At 34.1% G+C, this 22,525-nt stretch overlaps 1 protein-coding gene across 2 annotated transcripts in view; it reads right to left on the reverse strand.

The window, feature by feature from the left end:
• Nucleotides 1–20,417, reverse strand: part of FAR2 (fatty acyl-CoA reductase 2) — a 163,579-nt gene extending 143,162 nt beyond the window's left edge. The window contains exon 1 of one of the 2 annotated variants that reach the window (XM_074270650.1): nucleotides 20,295–20,417. The gene's annotated coding sequence lies outside the window, so the exon portion shown is untranslated. Of the gene's footprint in view, nucleotides 1–20,138; nucleotides 20,274–20,294 lie in introns of those variants that run through there. The other variant, XM_074270649.1, reaches the window with a different exon arrangement.
• Between the last annotated feature and the right edge of the window lie 2,108 nt (nucleotides 20,418–22,525).

The raw sequence follows: 22,525 nt of genomic DNA on the forward strand, positions 1-22,525 counted from the left end.
CCTGATCTCAGACCAAGCAAAAGCAAAAATAGATCTTATTTAAAAAGATAAGGAAGGAAACTACATTTTGCTAAAGGGTAACATAGTTTAAGTAATATTAATACTAAACATATACACACCAAGTGGTATAGCATCCAAATTCCTAGAGGAAAAGTAAACAGAGCTGAAAGAAGACTGCCCTAGTGAGTGATCTTAATCTTGCCGTATCACAACTAAATAAATCAAACCTCAAAATAAAGAAGTTAAGGAGGTAAATAAAATTTTAGAAAAGTTAGGTATAATAAACCTTTGGAGAAAACTGAATGGAGACAGAAAGAAATATACTTTTTTTCTCAGTGACACATGGAACCTATCCAAAAGTTGGCCATGAATTAGGGCACAAAATCCTCAAAATAAAATGCAGAAAGGCAGAAATAGTAAATGCTTCTTTTTCAGTTCATGATACAATAAAATTTGGTTATGTAGAGAAGTTTATCAGGATGTTTGCCCATATTCTGGATCATAAAAATACTCTCATGCTTTCCCAGTCACTAATGAAGAAAAGCAAGGCTCTGTTTGTTCCCATGCTTTTTAACTTTTTCATCATATTGTCAGAAGCCTTCAATTAGGACAAAAATGGTGTCAAGGTCAGATACTGATGATAAATTATTTTTCTTGAAAAGGCTACAACCAAGACTAAAGTAAAGGGAGAGTTGGTATATTTTTTGTTTTGTTTGCAGATGATTGTGTACCCCATGAAACATGTGAAGTGGAGATGTTACAAAATATATATTGATTGTTGCTTGTGCTAATTTTGCCTTAACAATTAAAACTAAGAAAACATGGGCTCTCTATATCTGGCACCATAACATCTACATGGAGAACCATCATCACAACAAATGGAAAAATTTTGAAAACTGTAGGTAAGTTTACTTTCCAGGGATGTACACATAGATGATGAGTTTTACAATGCAATGCTAGAGCTAACTCAATGTGTAAGAGATTCCAAAGGAAAGTGTGGGAGAGAAGAGGTATAAGGCTACCCATTAAACTCAAGGACTATAAGTGTTGTGCTGAACTCATTATGGTATGCCTATGAAACCTAGACAATCTACCAGCAACATGCCAAGGAAACTGAATCAATTTCATTTAAATTATCTTAGGAAGAGTCTGAAGATCCTTTGATTAAGATAATGTAGCAGACATTAAGGTCCTTTCTTAAGCCAAATGCTCAAAAGTCTCAGCTGTCAAGGAATTCAGAATCTAAAGGAAGAGATTATAGCATGCAAACAACTTGAACAAAATAATGGAAGAGATGAAGAGGAAGAACAGTCTGGCATGAGAGACAGCCAGTGAAATTTCCTAGCCTTGAGATAAATTGTTTTGTGTATGAAATAGCAAGATCAGTGTCACTGATTGAAGATTAGTTTGGGGAGCTATAAGAAGAGATGAGGTATAAGCTGTTAAGAATACTGGAAAGCCTTTGACGTAGCAGTGCCATTATTGGACCTGTATTCCAAGGAAATCACAAAGAAGAGAAAATGAGCCACATGTGCAAAAATGTTTGTAGCAGCTCTTTTTGTAATAGTAAAGAATGGAAAAAGTAGTAGATGCCCATCAATTGGGGAATGGCTGAACAAATTATGGTATATGAAAGTAATGGAATATTATTGTTCTATAAAAAATGACAAACAAGCTAATTTTAGGAAGGACTCACATAAACTCATGTTGACCAAAACAAGTAGAAGCAGGAATAATTGTACACAATAACAGCAAGTATGTGTCATGATCAACTATGAAAGACTTGGTTCTTCTCAGTGGTTCAATGATTCAAAGCAATCCCAATAGACTTTGGAAAGAAAATGCCACCTGCATCCAGAAAAGAAATTAAGGAGACTGAATGTGTATCTTTCCCATAGTTTTTCTCTTTTTGCTCTGATTTTTAATCTCCAAACATAATTCATAAAGCAATGTATGTTAGAAGGAAACAAAAGAAATAAGAAAGAAAGGAAAAAAAGAAGGAAGGAAAGAGAAAAGAAAAAGGACAAAAAAAAAGAATACTGGTAATGGTGGTAGTGGGGGGACAGGCTATGAAGGGTTTTAAATGCTAAATAGAAAAAACTATATTTGATCCTAGAGGTAATAGAAAGTCACTGGAATTCACTCTGATGGCTAAACAAAAGAGCAGGGAGAAATTTGTACGAGGCAGAGCTACCGGCAGTCTATTGTAATATGTGGTAATAAAAGTCTGCATCAAGGTGGTAGTGCAAAGGAGAGAAGGGAATTAACAGATCTTGACTACAGATTAGATATAGATGTTGAGAGTGGATTTTTACTGATTAAATTTACTTTTTCATCCAAAGCTGTGCCAAAACCTTTGTCAGAACAAGCCCAGATCTAGACATTTTCACTAGACTACAAAAAGCCCATTAAAAAACATTTTATAGACTGTTTTACTCCCATAACATATTGAATTTTTGTCCCCATTAAGAGAAGGATGAACTCTGAAAAATATATTGATAATATAGCCTTGTATGATAATCACATATCACAAAATATTAAGATATTCATACAAGATAAATATTTTTCTATAGTTTGAGAACTCATCTGATTTAAATTCCTCTGAAAATGATGGGCTAGAAAATGATAACAATGAGACATAATAACAATATTTGTGGGATGCAGCCAAAGCTGTAATAAGGGAAAATTTTATATCTTTAGAAACTTATTTGAATTAAATAGAGAAAGAGAAGATCAATGAAATGGGCTTACAACTTAAAAAGCTAGAAAAAGACCAAATAAAAAGCCTCCAATCAAATATTAAACTTGAAATTATAAAATTAAAAGGAAAAATTAATGAAATTGAAAGTAAAGAACCTATTGAATTAATAAATACAACTAAGAATTGGTTTTATGAAAAAAATTAATAAAATAGATAAATCTTTGGTAAATCTGATTAGAAAAAGGAAAGCGGAAAATCAAATTGTTAGTCTTAAAAATGAAAAGGGAAAACTTTCCACCAATGAAGAGGAAATTAGAGCAATAATAAGGACTTACTTTGCCTAACTTTATGCCAATAAATTTTATACCCTAAGTGAAATGGATGACTATCTTCAAAAATATAGGCTTCCCAGATTAACAGAGAAGGAAATAAATTGTTTAAATAGTCCCATTTTGGAAAAAAGAAATAGAACAAGCTATTAATCAACTCCCTAAGAAAAAATCCCCAGGACCAGATGGATTTACAAATGAATTCTACCAAACATTTAAAGAACAATTAACTCCAATGCTATATGAATTATTTGAAAAAATAGGGAATGAAGGACTCCTACCCAATTCCTTTTATGACACAGACATGGATATAGATATAGATATAGATATAGATATAGATATAGATATAGATATAGATATAGATATAGATATAGATATAGATATAGATATAGAGAAAGAAAATTATTGACCAATCTCCCTAATGAATATTGATGCTAAAATATTAAATAAGACATTAGCAAAAAGACTACAGAAAGTCATCCCCAGGATAATATACTATACCTAGGATTTATCCCAGGAATGCAGGGCTGGTTCAATATTAGGAAAGGTATTAGCATAATTGACTATATCAATTTCCTTATTGACAAAACCATTTACAAATTAACAAAAACAATATGATCATCTCAATAGATTCAGAAAAGCATCTGATAAAACCCAACATCAATTCCTAATAAAAACACTTGAGAGTATAGGAATAAATGGACTATTCCTTAAAATAATCAGGAGTATATATTTAAAACCATCAGTAAGCATCATATGTAATGGGGATAAATTGGAACCATTTCCAATAAGATCAGGAGTGAAAAAAGGTTGCCTACTATCACCATTACTATTCAATATTATATTAGAAATGCTAGCTTTGGCAATAAAAGTTGAGAAAGAAATTAAAGGAATTAGAGAAGGTAATGAGGAAATCAAATTATCGCTTTTTGCAGATGATATGATGGTATACTTAGAGAACCCCAGAGATTATACTAAAAAGCTATTAGAAATAATCCGCACCTTTAGCAAAGTTTCAGGATACAAAATAAACCCACATAAGTTCGTCAGCATTTTTATATACCACTAACAAAATCCAACAGTTACAAAAAGTTACAAAGAGAAATTCCATTTAAAGTAACTACTGACAGTATAAAAATATTTGGGAATCTATCTGCCAAGGGAAAATCAGGAACTATATGAGCAAAATTACAAAACACTTTCCACAAAATAAAGTTAGATCTGACTAATTGGAAAAATATTAAGTGTTCTTGGATAAGGCAGACAAATATAATAAAAATGACAATAGTACCTAAACTAATCTATTTATTTAGTGCTATACCAATCAGACTCCCAAAAAACTATTTTAATGACCGAGAAAAAATACCAACAAAATTCATCTGGAAGAAGAAAAGGTCAAGACTTTCAAGGGACCTAATGGAAAAAAATCAAATGAAGGTGGCCTAGCTGTATCAGATCTAAAATTATATTATAAAGCAGCAGTTAGCAAAACCATTTGGTATTGGCTAAGAAATAGACTAGTTGATCAGTGGAATAGGTTAGGTTCAAAGGACAAAATAGTCAATAACTTCAATAATCTAGTATTTAAAAAACCCAAAGATCCCAGCTTTTTGGATAAGAATTCACTGTTTGACAAAAAGTGCTGGGAAAGTTGCAAATTAGTATGGCAGAAGCTAGGCATTGATCCACACTTAACATTGTACACCAAGATAAGGTCAAAATGGGTTCATGATCTAGGCATAAAGAATCACATTATAAATAAATTAAAGAACATAGGATAGTTTACCTCTCAGATCTGTGGAATAAGAAGAAATTTGTGACCAAAGAAGAACTAGAGATTGTTATTAATCACAAAACAGAAAATTTTGATGATATCAAATAAAAAAGCTTTTCTAGAAATAAAATGAATAGATTAGACAAGATTAGAAGGGAAGCAATAAACTGGGAAACCATTTTTGCAGTCAAAGGTTCTGATAAAGGCCTCATTTCCAAAATACATAGAGAATTGATTCTAATTTATAAGAAAGCAAGCCATTCTTCAATTGATAAATGGTCAAAGGATATGAACAGACACTTTTCAGATGAAGAAATTGAAACTATTCCGAGCCATATGAAAAGATGCACCAAGTCATTATTAATCAGAGAAATGCAAATTAAGACAACTCTGAGATACCACTACACACCTGTCAGATTGGCTACAATGACAGGGAAAGATAATGCGGAATGTTGGAGGGGATGTGGGAAAACTGGGACACTGCTACATTGTTGGTGGAATTGTGAATGCATCCAGCCATTCTGGAGAGAGATTTGGAACTATGCTCAAAAAGTTATCAAAGTGTGCATACCCTTTGATCCAGCAAAGATAATACTGGGCTTATATCCCAAAGAGATTTTTTTTTTTTACTGGCTCAATTTTTTTTAATTAAAATTTTTTTTTATTTTATAATTATAACTTTTTTTTTGACAGTACATAATCATGGGTAATTTTTTTTTTTTTTACAACATTATCCCTTGCATTCACTTCTGTTCCGATTTTCCCCTTCCTTCCCTTCACCCCTTGTCCTAGATGGCAGGCAGTCTTATACATGTTAAATATGTTATAGTATATCCTAGATACAATATATGTGTGCCGAATTGAATTTCTTGTTGCACAGGAAGAATTAGATTCAGAAGGTAAAAATAATCTGGGAAGAAAAACAAAGATGCAAACAGTTTACACTCATTTCCCAGTGTTCTTTCTTTGGATGTGGCTGATTTTGTCCATCATTGATCAATTGGAACTGAATTAGATCTACTCTTTATTGAAGATATCCACTTCCATCAGAAAACATCCTCATACAGTATTGTTATTGAAGTGTATAATGATCCCCTGGTTCTGCTCATTTCACTCAGCTTCAGTTCATGTAAGTCTCTCTGTATTCATCCTGCTGGTCATTTCTTTTTTTAAATTGTTTTAATTGTAGTTTTTATTTACCAGATATACGTATGGGTAATTTTACAGCATTGACAATTGCCAAACCTTTTGTTCCAATTTTTCTCCTCCTTCCTCCCCAAAATGGCAGGTTGTTGGTCATTTCTTATAGAACAATAATATTCCATAACATTCATATACAACAATTTACCCAGCCATTCCCCAATTGATGGGCATCCATTCATTTTCCAGTTTCTAGCCACTACAAAAAGGGCTGCCACAAACATTTTGGTACATACAGGTCCCTTTCCCTTCTTTAATATTTCCTTGGGATATAAACCCAGTAGTAGCACTGTTGGATCAAGGGGTATGCACAGTTTGATAACTTTTTGGGCATAATTCCAGATTGCTCTCCAGAATGGTTGGATTTGTTCACAACTCCACCAACAATGCATCAATGTCCCAGTTTTCCCACATTCCCTCCAACATTCATCATTATTTTTTCCTGTCATCTTAGCTAATCTGACAGGTGTGTAGTGGTATCTCAGAGTTGTCTTAATTTCCACTTCTCTGATCAATAGTGATTTGAAACACTCTTTCATATGAGCGGAAATAGCTTCAATTTCATCATCTGAAAATTGTCTGTTCCTATCCCTTTGACCATTTCTCAATTGGAGAATGGCTTGATTTCATATAAATAATTAGAATCAGTTCTCTATATATTTTGGAAGTGAGGCCCCAAAGATATCTTAAAGAGGGGAAAGGGACCTGTATGTGCAAGAATGTTTGGGGTAGTACTCTTTGTGATAGCCAGAAACTGGAAACTGAGGATGCCCATCAATTGGAGAATGAATAAATTTTGATATATGAATGTTATGGAATATTATTGTTTTGTAAGAAATGACCAGCAGGATGATTTCAGAAAGGCCTGGAGAGACTTACATGAACTGATGTTGAGTGAAATGAGCAGAACCAGGAGATCATTATATACTTCAACAACAATACTATATGATGATCAATTCTGATGGATGTGTCTCTCTTCAACAATGAGATGAACCAAATCAGCTCCATTTTTTCAATAATGAATAGAGCCAGCTACATCCAGGGAAAGAACTCTGGAAAATGAGTGTGAACCACTAAATAGAATTCCCAATCCCTCTATTTTTGTCCGCCTGCATTTTCAATTTCCTTCACAGGTTAATTGTACAATATTTCAAAGTCCAATTCTTCTTGTGCAGCAAAATAACTGTATGGATATGTATACATTTATTGTATTTAACGTGTACTTTAACATATTTAACATGTATTGGCCTACCTGCCATCTGGGGGAGGGGTGGGGGAAAGGAGGGGAAAAATTGGAAAAAAAGGTTTTGTAATTGCCAGGGCTTAAAAATTACCCATGCATGTATCTTGTAAATAAAAAGTTATAATAAAAAAAAAAAAGAAAATGATGAGCTACAATCAATGCCAGACTTGGAGAAAAGGACTTCGTCAAAGGTATGCTTAATATACAATGTGATAAAATCTGATATTCACCCAATTCCTCTTATTCTTGATAACTCACATGGTTTCACAATGAAGAATGGAGGACATATTACACATTAAAGTTTTTAAAGATGTAAAATATTATAAGACTTTTATAGTATCTCAATAAATTTAATTATCTTAACTTTGTTCCTAGTTGATTTTAACATCAAAGCACAAAGCTGAAGAAAGTTGAATGTTCAGATTCCTGAGCTATCATGAAGTAATCAGGAAATAAAGGTTCTATTTTTTTCCTCTCGGATTACTGATCTTTTCAAACTATAAGCTAGAATGGATTTCTACTCCCCTTCCCAACTTTCTCTTCAAATACTTTCTTTTACAATCCATATCTGTCTTAACCTCACATTTTGATGATTTTGAAAGGACTTGAATATTGATGAAGACCATAAAAATAAAACTAGATAAGTATTCTAGGAGATCAATATTCCTTTGCTTATCAATTCCCAGTTATCTTTTCTTTTTCCTTCAGATAATGACTTGAGAAAATGCACAGTAAAAAAAAAAAGAGGTTTTTTTTTTTTTTGTTGCAATTAATTGACAGTGATACTGCCTGCAACACTTAAAACAGACAAACTGATTTCTTGCAAAGTTCCATGAATTCTGTTTGCCTGTATATTCTGTTTGCCTATATGAATTTACTTAGGAAATAATTTGTATTAAAGCAAGAAAACACATACATGGCTACACATGCTATATCTATATCTTTCTTTGTATTCTATATTTGTATATTAATTTATAAAATTACCTAGTGGTCTACTGTTTTTTTTTTTTTTTAATTAACCTTGCATTTCTGAGAGTAAGGAATGCTTAAGACTATTCACAAAAAATATGGGTCCATTCTACTATTCTGGGATTGTAAGTAGATACTGTTTCTTCAACAACTCAAAACTATGGGTTTCTGAAAATAAATAGCTACTATGGAACTAAATTCAGGGCAAGTCTTTGAGTACCTTGCCTCAATATGATATAGATTTTAGAAGCTGGAAAAACTGATAGGATTATCATAGCACTCATGGGAAGTAGAGTTTGTTTTGTTTTGTTTTGTTTAAGAAAGGGAGTCAGAAAATTTCATTGGCTTGATTTTCTAGTTATTGTTGCTTATAATGTAGGGAATAGCAACAGGCAAAAAGCCAGAAATGCATTTGTCTTAAGGAAACCTACACCTTACCAGAAATAATTTTCCCATAAATTGCTATAAGACTAATGATAAGAATTTGCTGTCAAATATCTTCCCTATAAATTTTGTTTAACACACATAAGTTGTATGTGTATAAACAGTCTTAGTTCTCTATTGTGGCTGCTGGCTTATCATAAAAATAGCTCATTTAGAAAGCATTTACTACTAAAATAAGAAATGTGCATAGGAGAGCCAAATGACTTTACCAACTCTCCAAACCTCCTAAATTCATTGCTCAAAAGAAGTGTTAGTTGAAAGGATAGAGAATATTTAGTCTAGAAAAATAAAACTTGGGAAGAATATGACAACCATCTTTAAGTAGCTCACAATGATTTAAAAAAAAGACATTAGACTTTGCTTATTTCCAGATTGAAAAGTAAACATATTTGAAGCAGATTTGAGCTATATAAAAAGAAAAACTTACTGAAAGGAAGAATTGACTGAAAGTAGAATGGCCTCCTTCAGGGGAAATGGGAGCTTCCTCTTTAGAATCTTTAAAGAGAGATTAGATTTACACGTGTTGGGAATATTTTTTAAGAGAACCCAAGGTCTGGCATTGCTTGGACTAGATTGTTATTGAAGTTCATTCTAATTCTGAAATTCTAGGGATTCTATGACAATGGTACTGAAAATAAATTAAGTTTTCAATTTTATAAATAATTTGATATTTAAAATTATATTTTTAATTAAATGAGTATGCATATGTCCTAGTACAAAGACATTAAGAAAAGAATAAGAATTTTTGTCTAAGATATGAGAGAGACATATTTCCATGGCTTGGGAACTCACCTGATTTAAACCACCATTAAAAAACAAAACAAAAAAGGGCAATAAACATAGTTAGATTTGGAAAAATGGATTATTTCTTGAAGATATACTTAATATCTAGTGTGATAAAATGAATGGCTTTATGATGAAGAATTAAGGGATATTTCAGAATTTTGTGAACTCAATACCAAATCATATTAAAAAAGTGATTTAGCAAAAACACACTTTGCAGGAAAGTTTATGTCAACAAATTTAATTATTTTATGTACAATTATTATATAAACTATAATAATTAAAAGCATTTAAATGTGTCAGGCTTACAGTGAACACTTTTTTACAAATATTACTTCATTTGATTCTCAGTGCAACACTGTGAAATCTGTACCCTACCAGAAATTTTCAGGGGCTATTATTAATCCCCTTTACAATTGAGGAAACAGTTAAACAGGTTAAGTGGCTTGTCCAGGGTCAGACATATATTAAGTATCTGAGGTCAAATCTGAATTCAGGCCTAGGTTCAGCAATATATCTACTATGCCATCAACTGCCTCAAAAGGAAATGCTAATCAAACTACAAGGAGACATAATTACAAAGGAACAGTTGATGGGGATTTCAATATGCCACTTTCAGAACTAGATTTATCTAATTAGTTATAGCTATCTAAAAGGATAAACAAGGAGGAATTTTAGAAAAATTAGATGTGACAGACTTCTCATAATTATAAAGTAGGAACCATAAGGAATAGTTTTAGAGGTAGAGAAGACTTCAGAAGTCATATAGCTCAATCCTCCAATTTTTGAAAGAAATTAAAATAACTTGCCCAACATTCTTCAGGTGACAAGTAGCAAAGTCAGGAATCAAATCAATATCCTTTAAACTCCAAATCACGTGTACTTCTCACTGTACTATAATAATATGGTGGTATAAATATCCCTTATTATTTAATAAAAGGGAGAACTTCTTTTTGAGGAGATATTATGAAATTAATTATTGGGTAGGAATAGAGATACATCCCCCTCAAAGAATATCAATAATCATTTTAGTAGTGTTCAGAAGCAAACCAAAAGAAATTCAGAAGGAGACATTTGACATGACAAATTTAATACTGTTGCATTAGATTTTATTGTTGTTCAAGTCATTTTTCAGTTGTGTCTAAACTCCTCATGATCCATTTGGGGTTTTCTTGGCAAAGATACTGGAATGTTTTCTTTTTTCCTTCACTTACTGATTTAATAGGTAAAGAAACTGAGGCAAAGAAACCCTAAATGTCATTCTGCTTAATAAGAGTCTGAGGCTAGATTTGAACTCTGGAAGATGAATCTTTCTGATCCCAATCCCAGCACTCTAAATGCTGTATCACCTAGCTGTTCCAATTAAATTTAATATACACTTTAAAAAACTAGATAATAGAAGTCTAAAGTTTCATATGCAGTCTTTTTTTTTCTTTTTTGTATGTTGAAATGCTATTAAGTTTAAAACAAAGAAAATTTAAAATCAAAATGTTATTCTAAATTCAATCTTTTTTTTTTGACATAAATGTTAAATTAGTAGATAAGAAGAATGAGTATCTTAGATGTCTTCAAGCCATTTAACAAAATATCTCATGATATTCTTATAGGCTGTAAGGTGGTATGGCTAAGTAATTTGATGACCAGAATCAAATAGTTATTATCAATTAATGTCTTTGGAAGAAGCAATATTTTGACTCCTGATCCTTCTCAAGCAAGTTAGGTAGTTTTTCCTTACAACTGAAATCATCTCTTGAGACTTAGTTGATTCAGGAAACTAAAGGGCTTTTGACATCACTTTCTCATGTACTGAGAATAAAATACCTTTAAGAAACTCTAAGTACTGATACTTAGTGGACAACTAAGTCAGATGTAGGGGAACTTTACTAAGTTGAATCAACTTGTGGCATTCTTCACATCTCTGTCTTTATCAAAATCTTTTCCCTATTGTGGTTAAGTAAATCTTCTTTTCTTAATTGTTAAATGATCTATTCATTCATTCCATTTCCTTCCCTTAATGTATTTAAACAACCAGGTGATAGGCCTGAGCCGTGATCAACCCAGAAAAATCATAATCTAGAACAAGTATTCTTAACCAGGGACCCATAGACCACATTGATTTCAAGGAGTTTGTCAACTTATGTAGGAAAAAATTACATTTTTATTTCCATGAGCCTCTAACTGAAATTTAGCATTTCCTTCAATTAAATGAAAACATTCTAAGTCGGGATCCACAGTCTTCACCAGATTGCTAATGGAGTGAGTCCATAACAGAAGAAAAAGATTGTGAAACTCTGACATAGAGGGAGATTGTTTATGCAATGATTTTCAAATTTTTGCGGGGGTTATGATGCAATATACTTTGCCATGAAGAATCACTGAACATTTAAATTGGCACCACTACAATAGAGTAGAAAAATTCATATGTCTATGATTACAAATGTAACTTCCATACAATATGTGAAAGGCAGACTTGTAAATGCAGGTTTAAGTTCACAGCATACTAATGAATCACCTTTCTAGACTATCCCTAGAATCTATTCTTAGACTAGTACCATTTTAATATTCTGAGTTAGATGAGGATGTAAATGGTAGGCCTACAAAATTTGCAAATGACATAGACTAAAAGGGATATCTAACGTATAAGATAATAGAACCATATAGTAAAAAAGTTGGCAGAATAAAGGGTTGAATCTATCCTCAAAGAAGATGAAATGTTATACGAATAATGTAAATTTGAATACTTGACTTAAAAAAAAGTCAACTGTATAAAATACAGACTGGTGATGTAATTAGAAAAAGTTCATGTGAAAAAGACCTGCAAATTTTGAGAAAACTGCAAATTCAATTGTATAAATTATATAAATACAACTTTCTAAAAGCTAATTTCTTAGGCTGAATTAATAGAACAGAGTTCCAGAACAAAGAAGACAAAGTTCTCTTGTGGGCTGTCATAATAGCTACCCTCATAGCCATCACAAAGAAGGATTACACTTGTTTTCCTTGCCTTAAAATACAGAACTAAATGGAAGTGACAGCTAGAGACTTTGTTTTGATATAAGGATATTTCCTAAGGATTAGAACCATATAGAAATGGAATGGGCTTTGTCAACAGGTACTGAGTACCTTATCACTGAACCTTAAGGTGGAGATTGAATCACCATTTGTTGGGAATATTGCTAAGTGAAGTGGATAGAATGCTGGTCCTGAAGTCAGGAGAATTTGAATTTGGACATAAACAGGGTGGAGCCAAGATGGTGGAGAGGACACATGCGTATATCTAAGCTCTCCCTTACTATTAGACTACTTTTTTTACAAAACAGCCTCGGAATTAGTGCTTGACTGTTAAAACCCATAAATATTGGAAATACAACACATTACCAACAGAAGATGATCTTGAAATTCACCAGAAAAGATCTGGCTAGGCCAGGCACAGTATTAGGCAAGTTGTCAGTGAGAGCATGGAAGGCAGCTCATGCTGAGCAAACTGGAGGAGGATGGGGGGTGGTTTCAGCCAGTGGAAAATTTGCAGGGAGAACTTTACCACAGTGTCGGTTTCTGTACACCACTAACAAAATCCAACAGCAAGAGATACAAAGAGAAATTCCATTTAAAATAACTACCGATAGTATAAAATATTTGGGAATCTATCTGCCAAAGAAAAGTCAGGAACTATATGAGCAAAACTATAAAACACTTTCCACACAAACAAATTGGAAAAAAAAATATTAAGTGCTCTTGGATAAGGTGAGAAAATATAATAAAGATGACAATACTCCCTAAACCAATCTATTTATTTAGTGCTATACCAATAGACTCCCAAGAAACTATTTTAATGACCGAGAAAAAATAACAACATAATTTATCTGGAAGACCAAAAGGTCAAGAATTTCAAGGGAACTAATGAAAAAAAAAATCAAATGAAGGTGGTCTAGCTATAACTGGTCTAAAACTATATTATAAAGCAGTGGTTAACAAAACCATTTGGTATTGGCCAAGAAATAGACTAGTTGATCAGTGGAATAGGTTAGGTTCACAGGAAAAATAGTCAATAACTATAGCAATCTAATGTTTAATAAATCCAAAGACCCCAACTTTTGGATAAGAATTCACTATTTGGCAAAAAGTACTGTGAAAATTGGAAATTAGTATGGCAGAAACTAGGCATGGACCCACACTTAACACTGCACACCAAGATAAGGACAAAATGGGTTCATGACCTAGGCATAAAAAATGAGATTATAAATAAATTAGAAGAACATAGGATAGTTTACCTCTCAAATTTGTGGAAGAGGAAGGAATTTGTGACCAAAGAACTAGAGATCATTATTGATCACAAAACAGAAAATTTTGATTATATCAAGTTAAAAAGCTTTTTTTTTTTTTTTTTTTTTACAAACAAAACGAATGCAGACAAGATTAGAAGGGAAGCAATAAACTGAAAATATTTTTACTTTAAAGGTTCTGATAAAGGCCTCATTTCCAAAATAAATAGAGAATTTAATTTATAAGAAATCAAGCCATTCTCCAATTGATAAATGATCAAAGAATATGAACAATGTTCAATTTGGATGATAAAATTGAAACTATTTCTCATATGAAAGTGTTCCAAATCATTATTGATCAGAGAAATGCAAATTAAGACAACTCTGAGATACCACTATACACCTGTTAGATTGGCTAAGATGACAGGAAAAGATAATGACAAATGTTGGAAGGGATGTGGGAAAACTGAGACACTGATACATTATTAGTAGAATTGTGAATATATCCAGCCAATCTGGAGAGCAATTTGGAACTATGCTCAAAAAGTTATCAAACTGTGCATACCCTTTGATCCAGCAGTGTTACTACTAGGCTTATATTCCAAAGAGATATTTAAGGGAAAGGGACTTGTATATGCAAAAATATTTGTGGCAGCCCTTTTCCTAGTGGAAACTAGAAATTGAATGGATGCCCACCAATTGGAGAATGGCTGAGTAAATTGTGGTATATGAATGTTATGGAATATTATTATTCTGTAAGAAATGACCAGCAGGATGAATACAGAGAGGCTTGGAGAGATGTTGGAGAGAGTTACATGAACTGATACTAAGTGAAATGAGTAGAATCAGGAGATCATTATACATTTCAATAACAGTACTATATGAGTACCAATTCTGATGGATTTGGCTATCTTCAGCAATGAGAAGATCCAATTCAGTTCCAATTGATCAGTGATAAAAATAGATTAGTTGATCCAGCTACAAAGAACCAGCTATACCCAGCAAAAGAACACTGGGAAAGGAGTGTTGATTGTTTGCATTTTTATTTTTCTTCCCACTTTTTTTACCTTTCTAAATCTGATTTTTCTTGTGCAATAAGAGAACTGTATAAATATGTACACATTTTTATATGTATTATGTACTTTAACACGTTTAACATGTATGAGACTGTCTGCCATCTAGGGGAAGGAGTGGAAGGAAGGAAGGGAAAAGTTGGAACAGAAGTGATTGCAAAGGACAATTTTGAAAAATTACCCATACACATGTTCTGTCAATAAAAAACTATAATAATAATAAAACAAGAAACTGTCTTCAGATATGGTCTGGTCATCTCTGGAGATGAACTATCTTAATATACCATTTGAATGAGATGAAAAAAGCTGAAAGGTAACTTTTGGCAAATAGACAATTTCATAATTGTCTTCTGGAGTTATCCAATTTTTGTTATCTCCTGAGAATTTTCAAACTTCCATGTTCTTATTTTCTAGCCACTCATCTCTAATTCAGAATTTGACCTCCCACTCTAGTAACAAAATTGGATATGAAAAAATTGGCAGAATAAGTAGCTGAATCTAGCTGCAAAAATTAATTAGCTGCAAGTAAATAAAATGTAAAGTTCTATACTTTAAAAAATCAACTTATAAAATATAGAATAGTGATATGACAAAGGATAATTCACATGAAGAAGAGCTTCAGATTGTTGGCTATTTGTGAAAGCAAATGTTTCAGAGGATAAAGTTATATAATAATGATTACCATGTCTATTTGCCTGCTACAGGAGGATATAAAATGAGAGAAAGACAGTTAGGCAATGTCTTACAAACTTTTTTTGTGTGTGTCAGTCTCTTCTACTACTTCATGCCTGGATTCTGGTAACAGTCTTGTATATAGCTTCCTTATCTTTAATTTCAAGTGACATGTGGTAATGTAAAGAGTAGTAGTTTGGAGAAAACCTAGGTTTAGATCTTGGCTCTGCCTCTTTTGGTTGTATGACCTTTGACAAGTCTTTTAACTTATTTTGGCTTCAGTATTCTCATCTGTAAAATGAGGTAGCCAGACTAGATGATCTTTAAGATCCCTTTTTTATCTCTAAAACTGTGATCTTTTCACATTTCCTCTTCAATCCATATTGAACACTGATGTCAGATTAATCTTCCTTCATGTCACTTTTCCACTCTAAAATCTTTTATTAAGTATCACTATATGGCAGGCACTGTTCCAAATTATATTCAGGATAAAATCCAAGAAAAAAAAGTCTAAAAAAAGTCTAGGTCAGAAAAAATAGGCTACTTATTTTTTCTCATTGGATGCCATACCTTCCTTTCAGATTATCTAGAAATTTGTGATACCTGAAACTTCGGAGGATGGTAGGATGTAAAAGAGAATTGGTAAGGCCTTTGCCCCACTTTTCATATCGTTTAGGGTAAACAGGAAGTTTTTCTTTCACTTTTAGACTCAGATACTAATTGGTTCTTAGATAGATGGATTGTTTTCATACTCTTAGTAGTTACATATACATATCAGTAATTACAAAAATATCAGATAAATCAAATTTGATGAAGACAACTGATAAAATTGAGAATTGAGACAAAATAGAGTCTCCTTTTTCAAAATGCATTTTTTATGATTTCTTGGGAAAGTTATACACCAGTTTTTAGAGGCTCTTTCTTGATTTGGAACAAATGTGACTCTGCCTACACAGGGAAAGTTAGTATCTGATTGTATTTCTTACAGAGATTCATCTTTATAGGAAATTTGGGATTTAAAGAATAGGAAGAATATAATTTGCTTCTATTTGAAAATATAGAAACCAAGAGATTAGAAGCTTAGCTAGGTAAGAACTTCATAAAAATAAGGAGTCCTTAACAATTGGACTAAATAGGATGTCGGATACATTGACAGATATTCCAGTGAATGGCTTTTTAAAAAAATTTCTTTTGATTGTTTTTCTTTGTTAGGAGAGAGTGAAATCTGGATAAGAGGATTCTTTTACCCTCTACCCTTAATTAAGAAATGACTTTTCTAGAAAGATGGAATCATTGCATAGTTTTCATTATCTAGAAGTTTAGGGCAACTGGTAATGTAGTGGAGAGAGACCTGGGAATAGAGTCAGGAGTGACTGAGTTTAAATTAAGCCTCAAAACAGTCACAAGCTGTTTTGTCTTGAATTTGTCCCCTTTGTCTTGAATTCAGGTATAAGTTTCTTGACCCGGCATAAGGCTGCTGGTTCATCATTCAAAGGAAATGCCATATGCCCTTACAGTCTGAGGACTGCCACAGGTGGATAATCATCTCTGGGAAAATTGAGAGAATGACCTTATGTGAAGGTGAAGATAGGGTTCTCTTGACCTATCCCCATCTTGGTGAATAAGAAATTTTTCTATCTGGCTAATTCCAAATCTGACTGCTTATGACTTAAAATTGAAATCAAACAGAAATAATATTGCTATGTCCCTGCCTTTCTCCTCACATAGCAAATCTCATTGGAAAAGTATATAAAAAAGAGAGCAATGAACCCTATTGATGATTAGTATATTTGAGGAATCATTCTGAATTGTCATTTGAATCACAAATAATAGAGATCATGAAGTCTTACAATTGATGGATTATTTAGTTTTTAAGAAATCATCCTATATCAATCTTTCTCTATGATAATATAATTGAGGGGGATATCACAGTAAAAAAAAAAGGTCACAATTGCTAAAATTAGATTAAGAATTTTGCATGTAAAATATTGTTTGAACCATCTATCTAATGACATTGAGATAAAGATTAATTTTCCAATTCAGGCATTTACCATGTAACAATTAAAATTCTCCAAATTTAGATGAATTTTGTATTTTCAATATACTAATTGTTCTTAAGGCTCTATTTTGTATTGTATTCTGTATTATAAGTGTATTTTGTATTTGAGTTTGGACCCGAGACACAAATATTAGAGAGAAAATGCCTCTTTAGCGTTTATCTACAAACATGGCTTGTTTTAGAAATAAAAACTGAAATACCTTACCATTTTCAACTACATCAAGGATGTGATCCTTAGTCATTGAATCCACCTAAAGTTATGAAGCTATACTTGCTGTAAGAACTCATGTGACTGTAACATATTATTCTGAGTCTGATGCCAGGATTGATCATCAAAGAATCTTATTAGGTAAATGATATGTTCATATTAGTGTTATTAAGATTTGAACTGTCTCTCAATTCTTGACCTAGTTATTATAATAGAAAACTAGAATTGTATTTAAATCTATGTTGTCAGAAATTTTTAACAGAAAAGGAGACCTCTGCAAAGTGACCTGAACAGAAAAAGCAAATGCACTAGAAGCTGCTCTTCAGCCCCACTTATTCTAGTATTCCAAAGAGGAGAGACCTTCAGAGGACTGGGTCAGAGTCCTCACCATTGACTGTCAAAATTGCTTGAATTTTTTCATAAACTCAGAAGGTTTCCAGAACTCATCTGCAGGGCAGGCAATGCTCATATGGCTGTACTTGATGAAATGTCCTATGGACTCCTAATTTTCATATATTGTAGGGCATGTTTTACCAGGACCCACCTCTCCTTCAGGATTCTTGTTAGTGAGTCACCTCAGATAAACATTTTATGTTTAGGATATTATGAATTAATGTATAATCAAGTGGAATATAATTAGTATGTTATAATAAATCATGTCCATTAAAAAAGGAATCACTTTTACTGAATAAGTTATAGGCATCAGTAAAACTATATATAAGTATGAATTTTTAAATTTATAAACAAAATGGAAGGGCCAAGAAACCACCATGAAAACAGGGTCTTCAAAATCTTTATTCCACTTTTATAGAAAGTTCAACTTATAGAACTCTGTGTTCCCTAGAAAACACATATGCCTAAATTTACTCATTTGCAAGTACTGTCTGGTGTGCAGGATTTATTTTAAAATGTTTCACCCCTAATATATTTGAATTCATGGGGCACATCAACATCAAAGCCAAGTGAAAGGCAAAAAATGTGGATGACTAAAACCTACCAAATAAACTAAAAATTTCCACAGATTCACAATTGCTTTAGTTGCCTTCCCTGTCAAACCTCCTACCACAATTTCTAAATTTCAAGAAATAGTCAAATTAATTTTAAAAAATCATTTGAATTTTCCTATTTAGGTCCAGCTCCTGTAGGAGGTTTTAATGAGAGTAGATTCCTGAAGAGGCAAAGGTAATATCCTGAATGACCAATTCTTGAACTGTACATAACTAGCAGTTTATGGATGACTCAATCAACTCTCAAAATAAACAAAAAACTACCACCAGTAGCTCAAAATATCCACAAAATACCCATCAGAGGGAACCTTGGAAAGGAAAACCTTATCTTAATCACCTCACAAAGCTTTAGCAAAGCAATAGTTTTATCCCAACCTTATAAACTGTTCCCAAGCCCCCAGTGACCAGCAAAGTTAATAGAGAACTTCGAAAAGAATTTGGCACTATTCCTGCAGTTCTAGGCTAAGACTTTAGCAGGAATTGTGCGATGAATAGCCTTTCATGACAATCATTCAAACCCTAACTGTCCCAAAGTGGAGCAGATTAACCCAGAAGCTTCCTAAAAAACCTATACCTAACAAATTTATTTTCTGAGGCTCGGGGATTTCCTAAAATTTAGGAGCAGCGGGCAGAATACTACTAGCATACGTCTGAAGAGTTAACTGGATTCTTGCCAGCCCCGCTTCAAGATGCGGAGGCAGAAAGAAGGTGGGGAGGGAGGTAGGTTTGAAACTTCCGTCTGGGGCAGGTCATATCTTAACGAATTCCAGCTGCCTTTTTACTGCTAATCTGCTTCACCTGCTCTATGGAACTGCCTGAACCATAAGGGAGTACGGGCAGATGGGACGCGAATTTTAAAAGATGGGATTTAGGTAAAAATGACTGAGAGTATATCCAAGGTACACCATCCTCAACTGAACTTGAGTCAAAGAGTGTGTGAGCAAATCTCTTCCATAGCTCACTTCAAGGCCTGCATCCTTTCCGCCAATCTATCTAGGAATATCCCGAGGGAACCAATGCAGTTCTAGGAAGACCGCACCCTGGCGTGCTTCATCTTCTCTTCCTAGTCAGGGTGAACCCCAGTCCTTTTCCTAGCTCCCACCCCCCAAAAGATAACCGGATACCAGTGAATCTTCCCGAGCCAGAGCTTCTAAAACACTCTTTTCTCCAAGCCTGACACAAGCTTCACTTTTCAATTTCCCAAATTTTGCCTTGTGGCTGACAGATTCGTGTATATGCTAGTTTTGGAGCCCAAATGCCTCCTTTCTCTCCCGACTTCTCCGACACATTCCCTTCTGAGTTCCCCCAGAGGCGGGGCCCTCCAAAAGCTATCTCTTCTGCACTTCCATGATTGCCTTGTCTTTGCATACAAAAAAGGGGACTAGTTAGGGGGAAAAGCTGCAGCTAGCGTTACCTTTATTTCTGTCCTTTCCCGAGTAGGATAGGGAAAGACACCAAATTAACCCAACTCCGGCCGCGTGGACACAGCTCTCTGGTCTTCCTCTTACAACCAATGACTATAATATCCGGCTCGGAGCCTGGGTGTGGAGCGGGAGGAAGTTACTCCTACCTTCCCCTTTGCTGCTGCTGCCGCCTGCCTCCCTTTTAGCTCAAAGGCGGCTTCAACCTTAGTTCATGGAGCTGGAGGACGCAGAGAGAAAGGGCTACCAGACCACGCTGCTCTCCTCCGGGCTTCAAGCCCCCTGGTTCTCCCTTGTGAGAACATTTTAGGTAGGCAAGCGCAACTGTAGCACCCAGTTTCTATTGCCAAGGACTTTATTCTGGGCAACAGCTTCCCATTCATTCCGTATTATGCTTTCAGATCTGCTATCTCTTCTGAACCCCCCCCCCCTTTTTTTTGGGGGGGGGAGAAGGAAGAGAAGAGGAGGAGGAAGGAGTGACTGTGAGGAAAGTCTACCAGGAAAAGGTCTTTAGCCCGGCTGAGGGGAGGACGGAGTTGTGCTTTCTTTTTTTTTTTAGTGGGACTCGGGGTGAGGAGGAGGGAACTCGATTTCTGGTGGATGGGGGTGGGGTGAAGAAAAGGCAGCTGTCAAAAGCTTTTAAGTCTGAATGCCCTTGTGAGACTGCCCGAAATCAGAGTTTAGCGGTTTCTCCAATACTCAAGCATCTCTGGCGTGCATGGTGGAGCTCGCGGTAGTGGTGGGTAGGGGTGGGTAGGGGGTTGGGAAGAGATTTCTTTTCAGAGAGTTCGTTGTACTGCAATTATTCCTTTAAGAATTCAGATCGACCAGCAAGGCTGTGTACGGCCTTACCCTAGTGCATGTGGCTCCTAAATCCGGGGCTAGACTGGATGGGGCAAAGGAATGACGCCTGGAGATGACTGGTGTGGAGCTAGAGGCTGGTGGGATGCCCACCTAGAATTTTCTCTCCTTGATTTTTGAAAATATTTCATAATATTTCATTTCTTTTTCTTATAGCTTTCTTGAGATTTTTTCGTTTGAAAAGAGGATAGCTATAGCTGACAAAAAGCTAAAGAAAACATTTTGTGGGGTGGGCAGGCTTTCATCATCTGGGAGATAACGGAAGCTGAAAAAAAGAGCATCTGCTTTTTACTAGGCAGAAAATAAACTGAAATAAGCCTACTATAGCAAACAAGGAGAAGAGGAGTTCCTTTTAACTAATTTGAACTTTTTTTCATAGTTGTTGATTAAGTTTGGCATTCAGGGAAATAGGAACAATATAAAAATAACTAATTTCCTTACAACAATATGTTTGTTGTATTCCCTATTGTATAGAAAGTCTCAGAGAGATTTAGTGTCTTGTCTAGGATTAATCATTAAGTGGGATTCAGAAGTAAAACTCAATTCTTTCCTGTAGCCAAATCTCATTTGACTATAGGCTCCAGCCATTCTACCCATTTGTAGTTTTTAAACCCATCTTTCTGTATGATCCAGGATTGAATAGGCAAAACTTGGTCAGTTGAGTTCCCTCAATTTGCCTGACTAAATTACAAAATATAAAATCAGATAACAAGTGTTTAGAATATTTCCTTCTGAGAAGTGTTTTTCCCTTATCAGTAGCTAAACTTGCAAAATATAAACTGGCAATGGCCCATTTTTAACTTGCTGAAGAAAACTTAAAGAGATGTTTACATTTCATTAGTCCTTTATTGCAATGGAGAGGTTCTTTAATCAGTTGTTCTATGAAATTAGGCTGGTTCAGAGTGGCTGGCTCTGTAGGGAATCAGTCAATAGATTAATCGTGGTTAAGAAAACTATGTATGACCAAATCCTACCAAACAAATCCCAGTTTCAAACCTCTCTAAAGAAAACTAGTCTTGAGAGAGAGTTGCTCTTTGATTTTTCATTTGAACTTTAGTCAGATTGTAGTATGGAGAGAGAATTTTTCTCCCCTCCCTTCTATCAAGGATAGCAGAGGAACAACTCATTCTGTAGGAAATGTCAGACCTGTCAGTGAAGAGGCTGAAAGAATTAAGGTATTCAGTATTCATTTAGAAAGAAGCAGGCCTATGGAATCCACAGAAAAATGGCATGACGAACACTGGTGCTGCATCAAGTGGAATAGCATGAAGATACCATACAAAAAGATAGTAGTTACTTGCAATGCCAAAAGTGACTTTGGCCATGTATGTTTCCTAAGTTTGTCCACCGATTTGTGAATACTTTGGAGGTCTTCTCCTAATACCATATATAATAAATATATATATATATATGTATATATATTTGTGGGAGCATGTGCCACAGGTTTATGGGAAGAATATTTTGTTACTACTGTTCATGAAGCAATTTAACAAATGCTTTTATTTTTAGTTAATTATGT

Source organism: Sminthopsis crassicaudata, chromosome 5, assembly GCF_048593235.1.
Source record: "Sminthopsis crassicaudata isolate SCR6 chromosome 5, ASM4859323v1, whole genome shotgun sequence".
Taxonomy (NCBI): domain Eukaryota; kingdom Metazoa; phylum Chordata; class Mammalia; order Dasyuromorphia; family Dasyuridae; genus Sminthopsis; species Sminthopsis crassicaudata.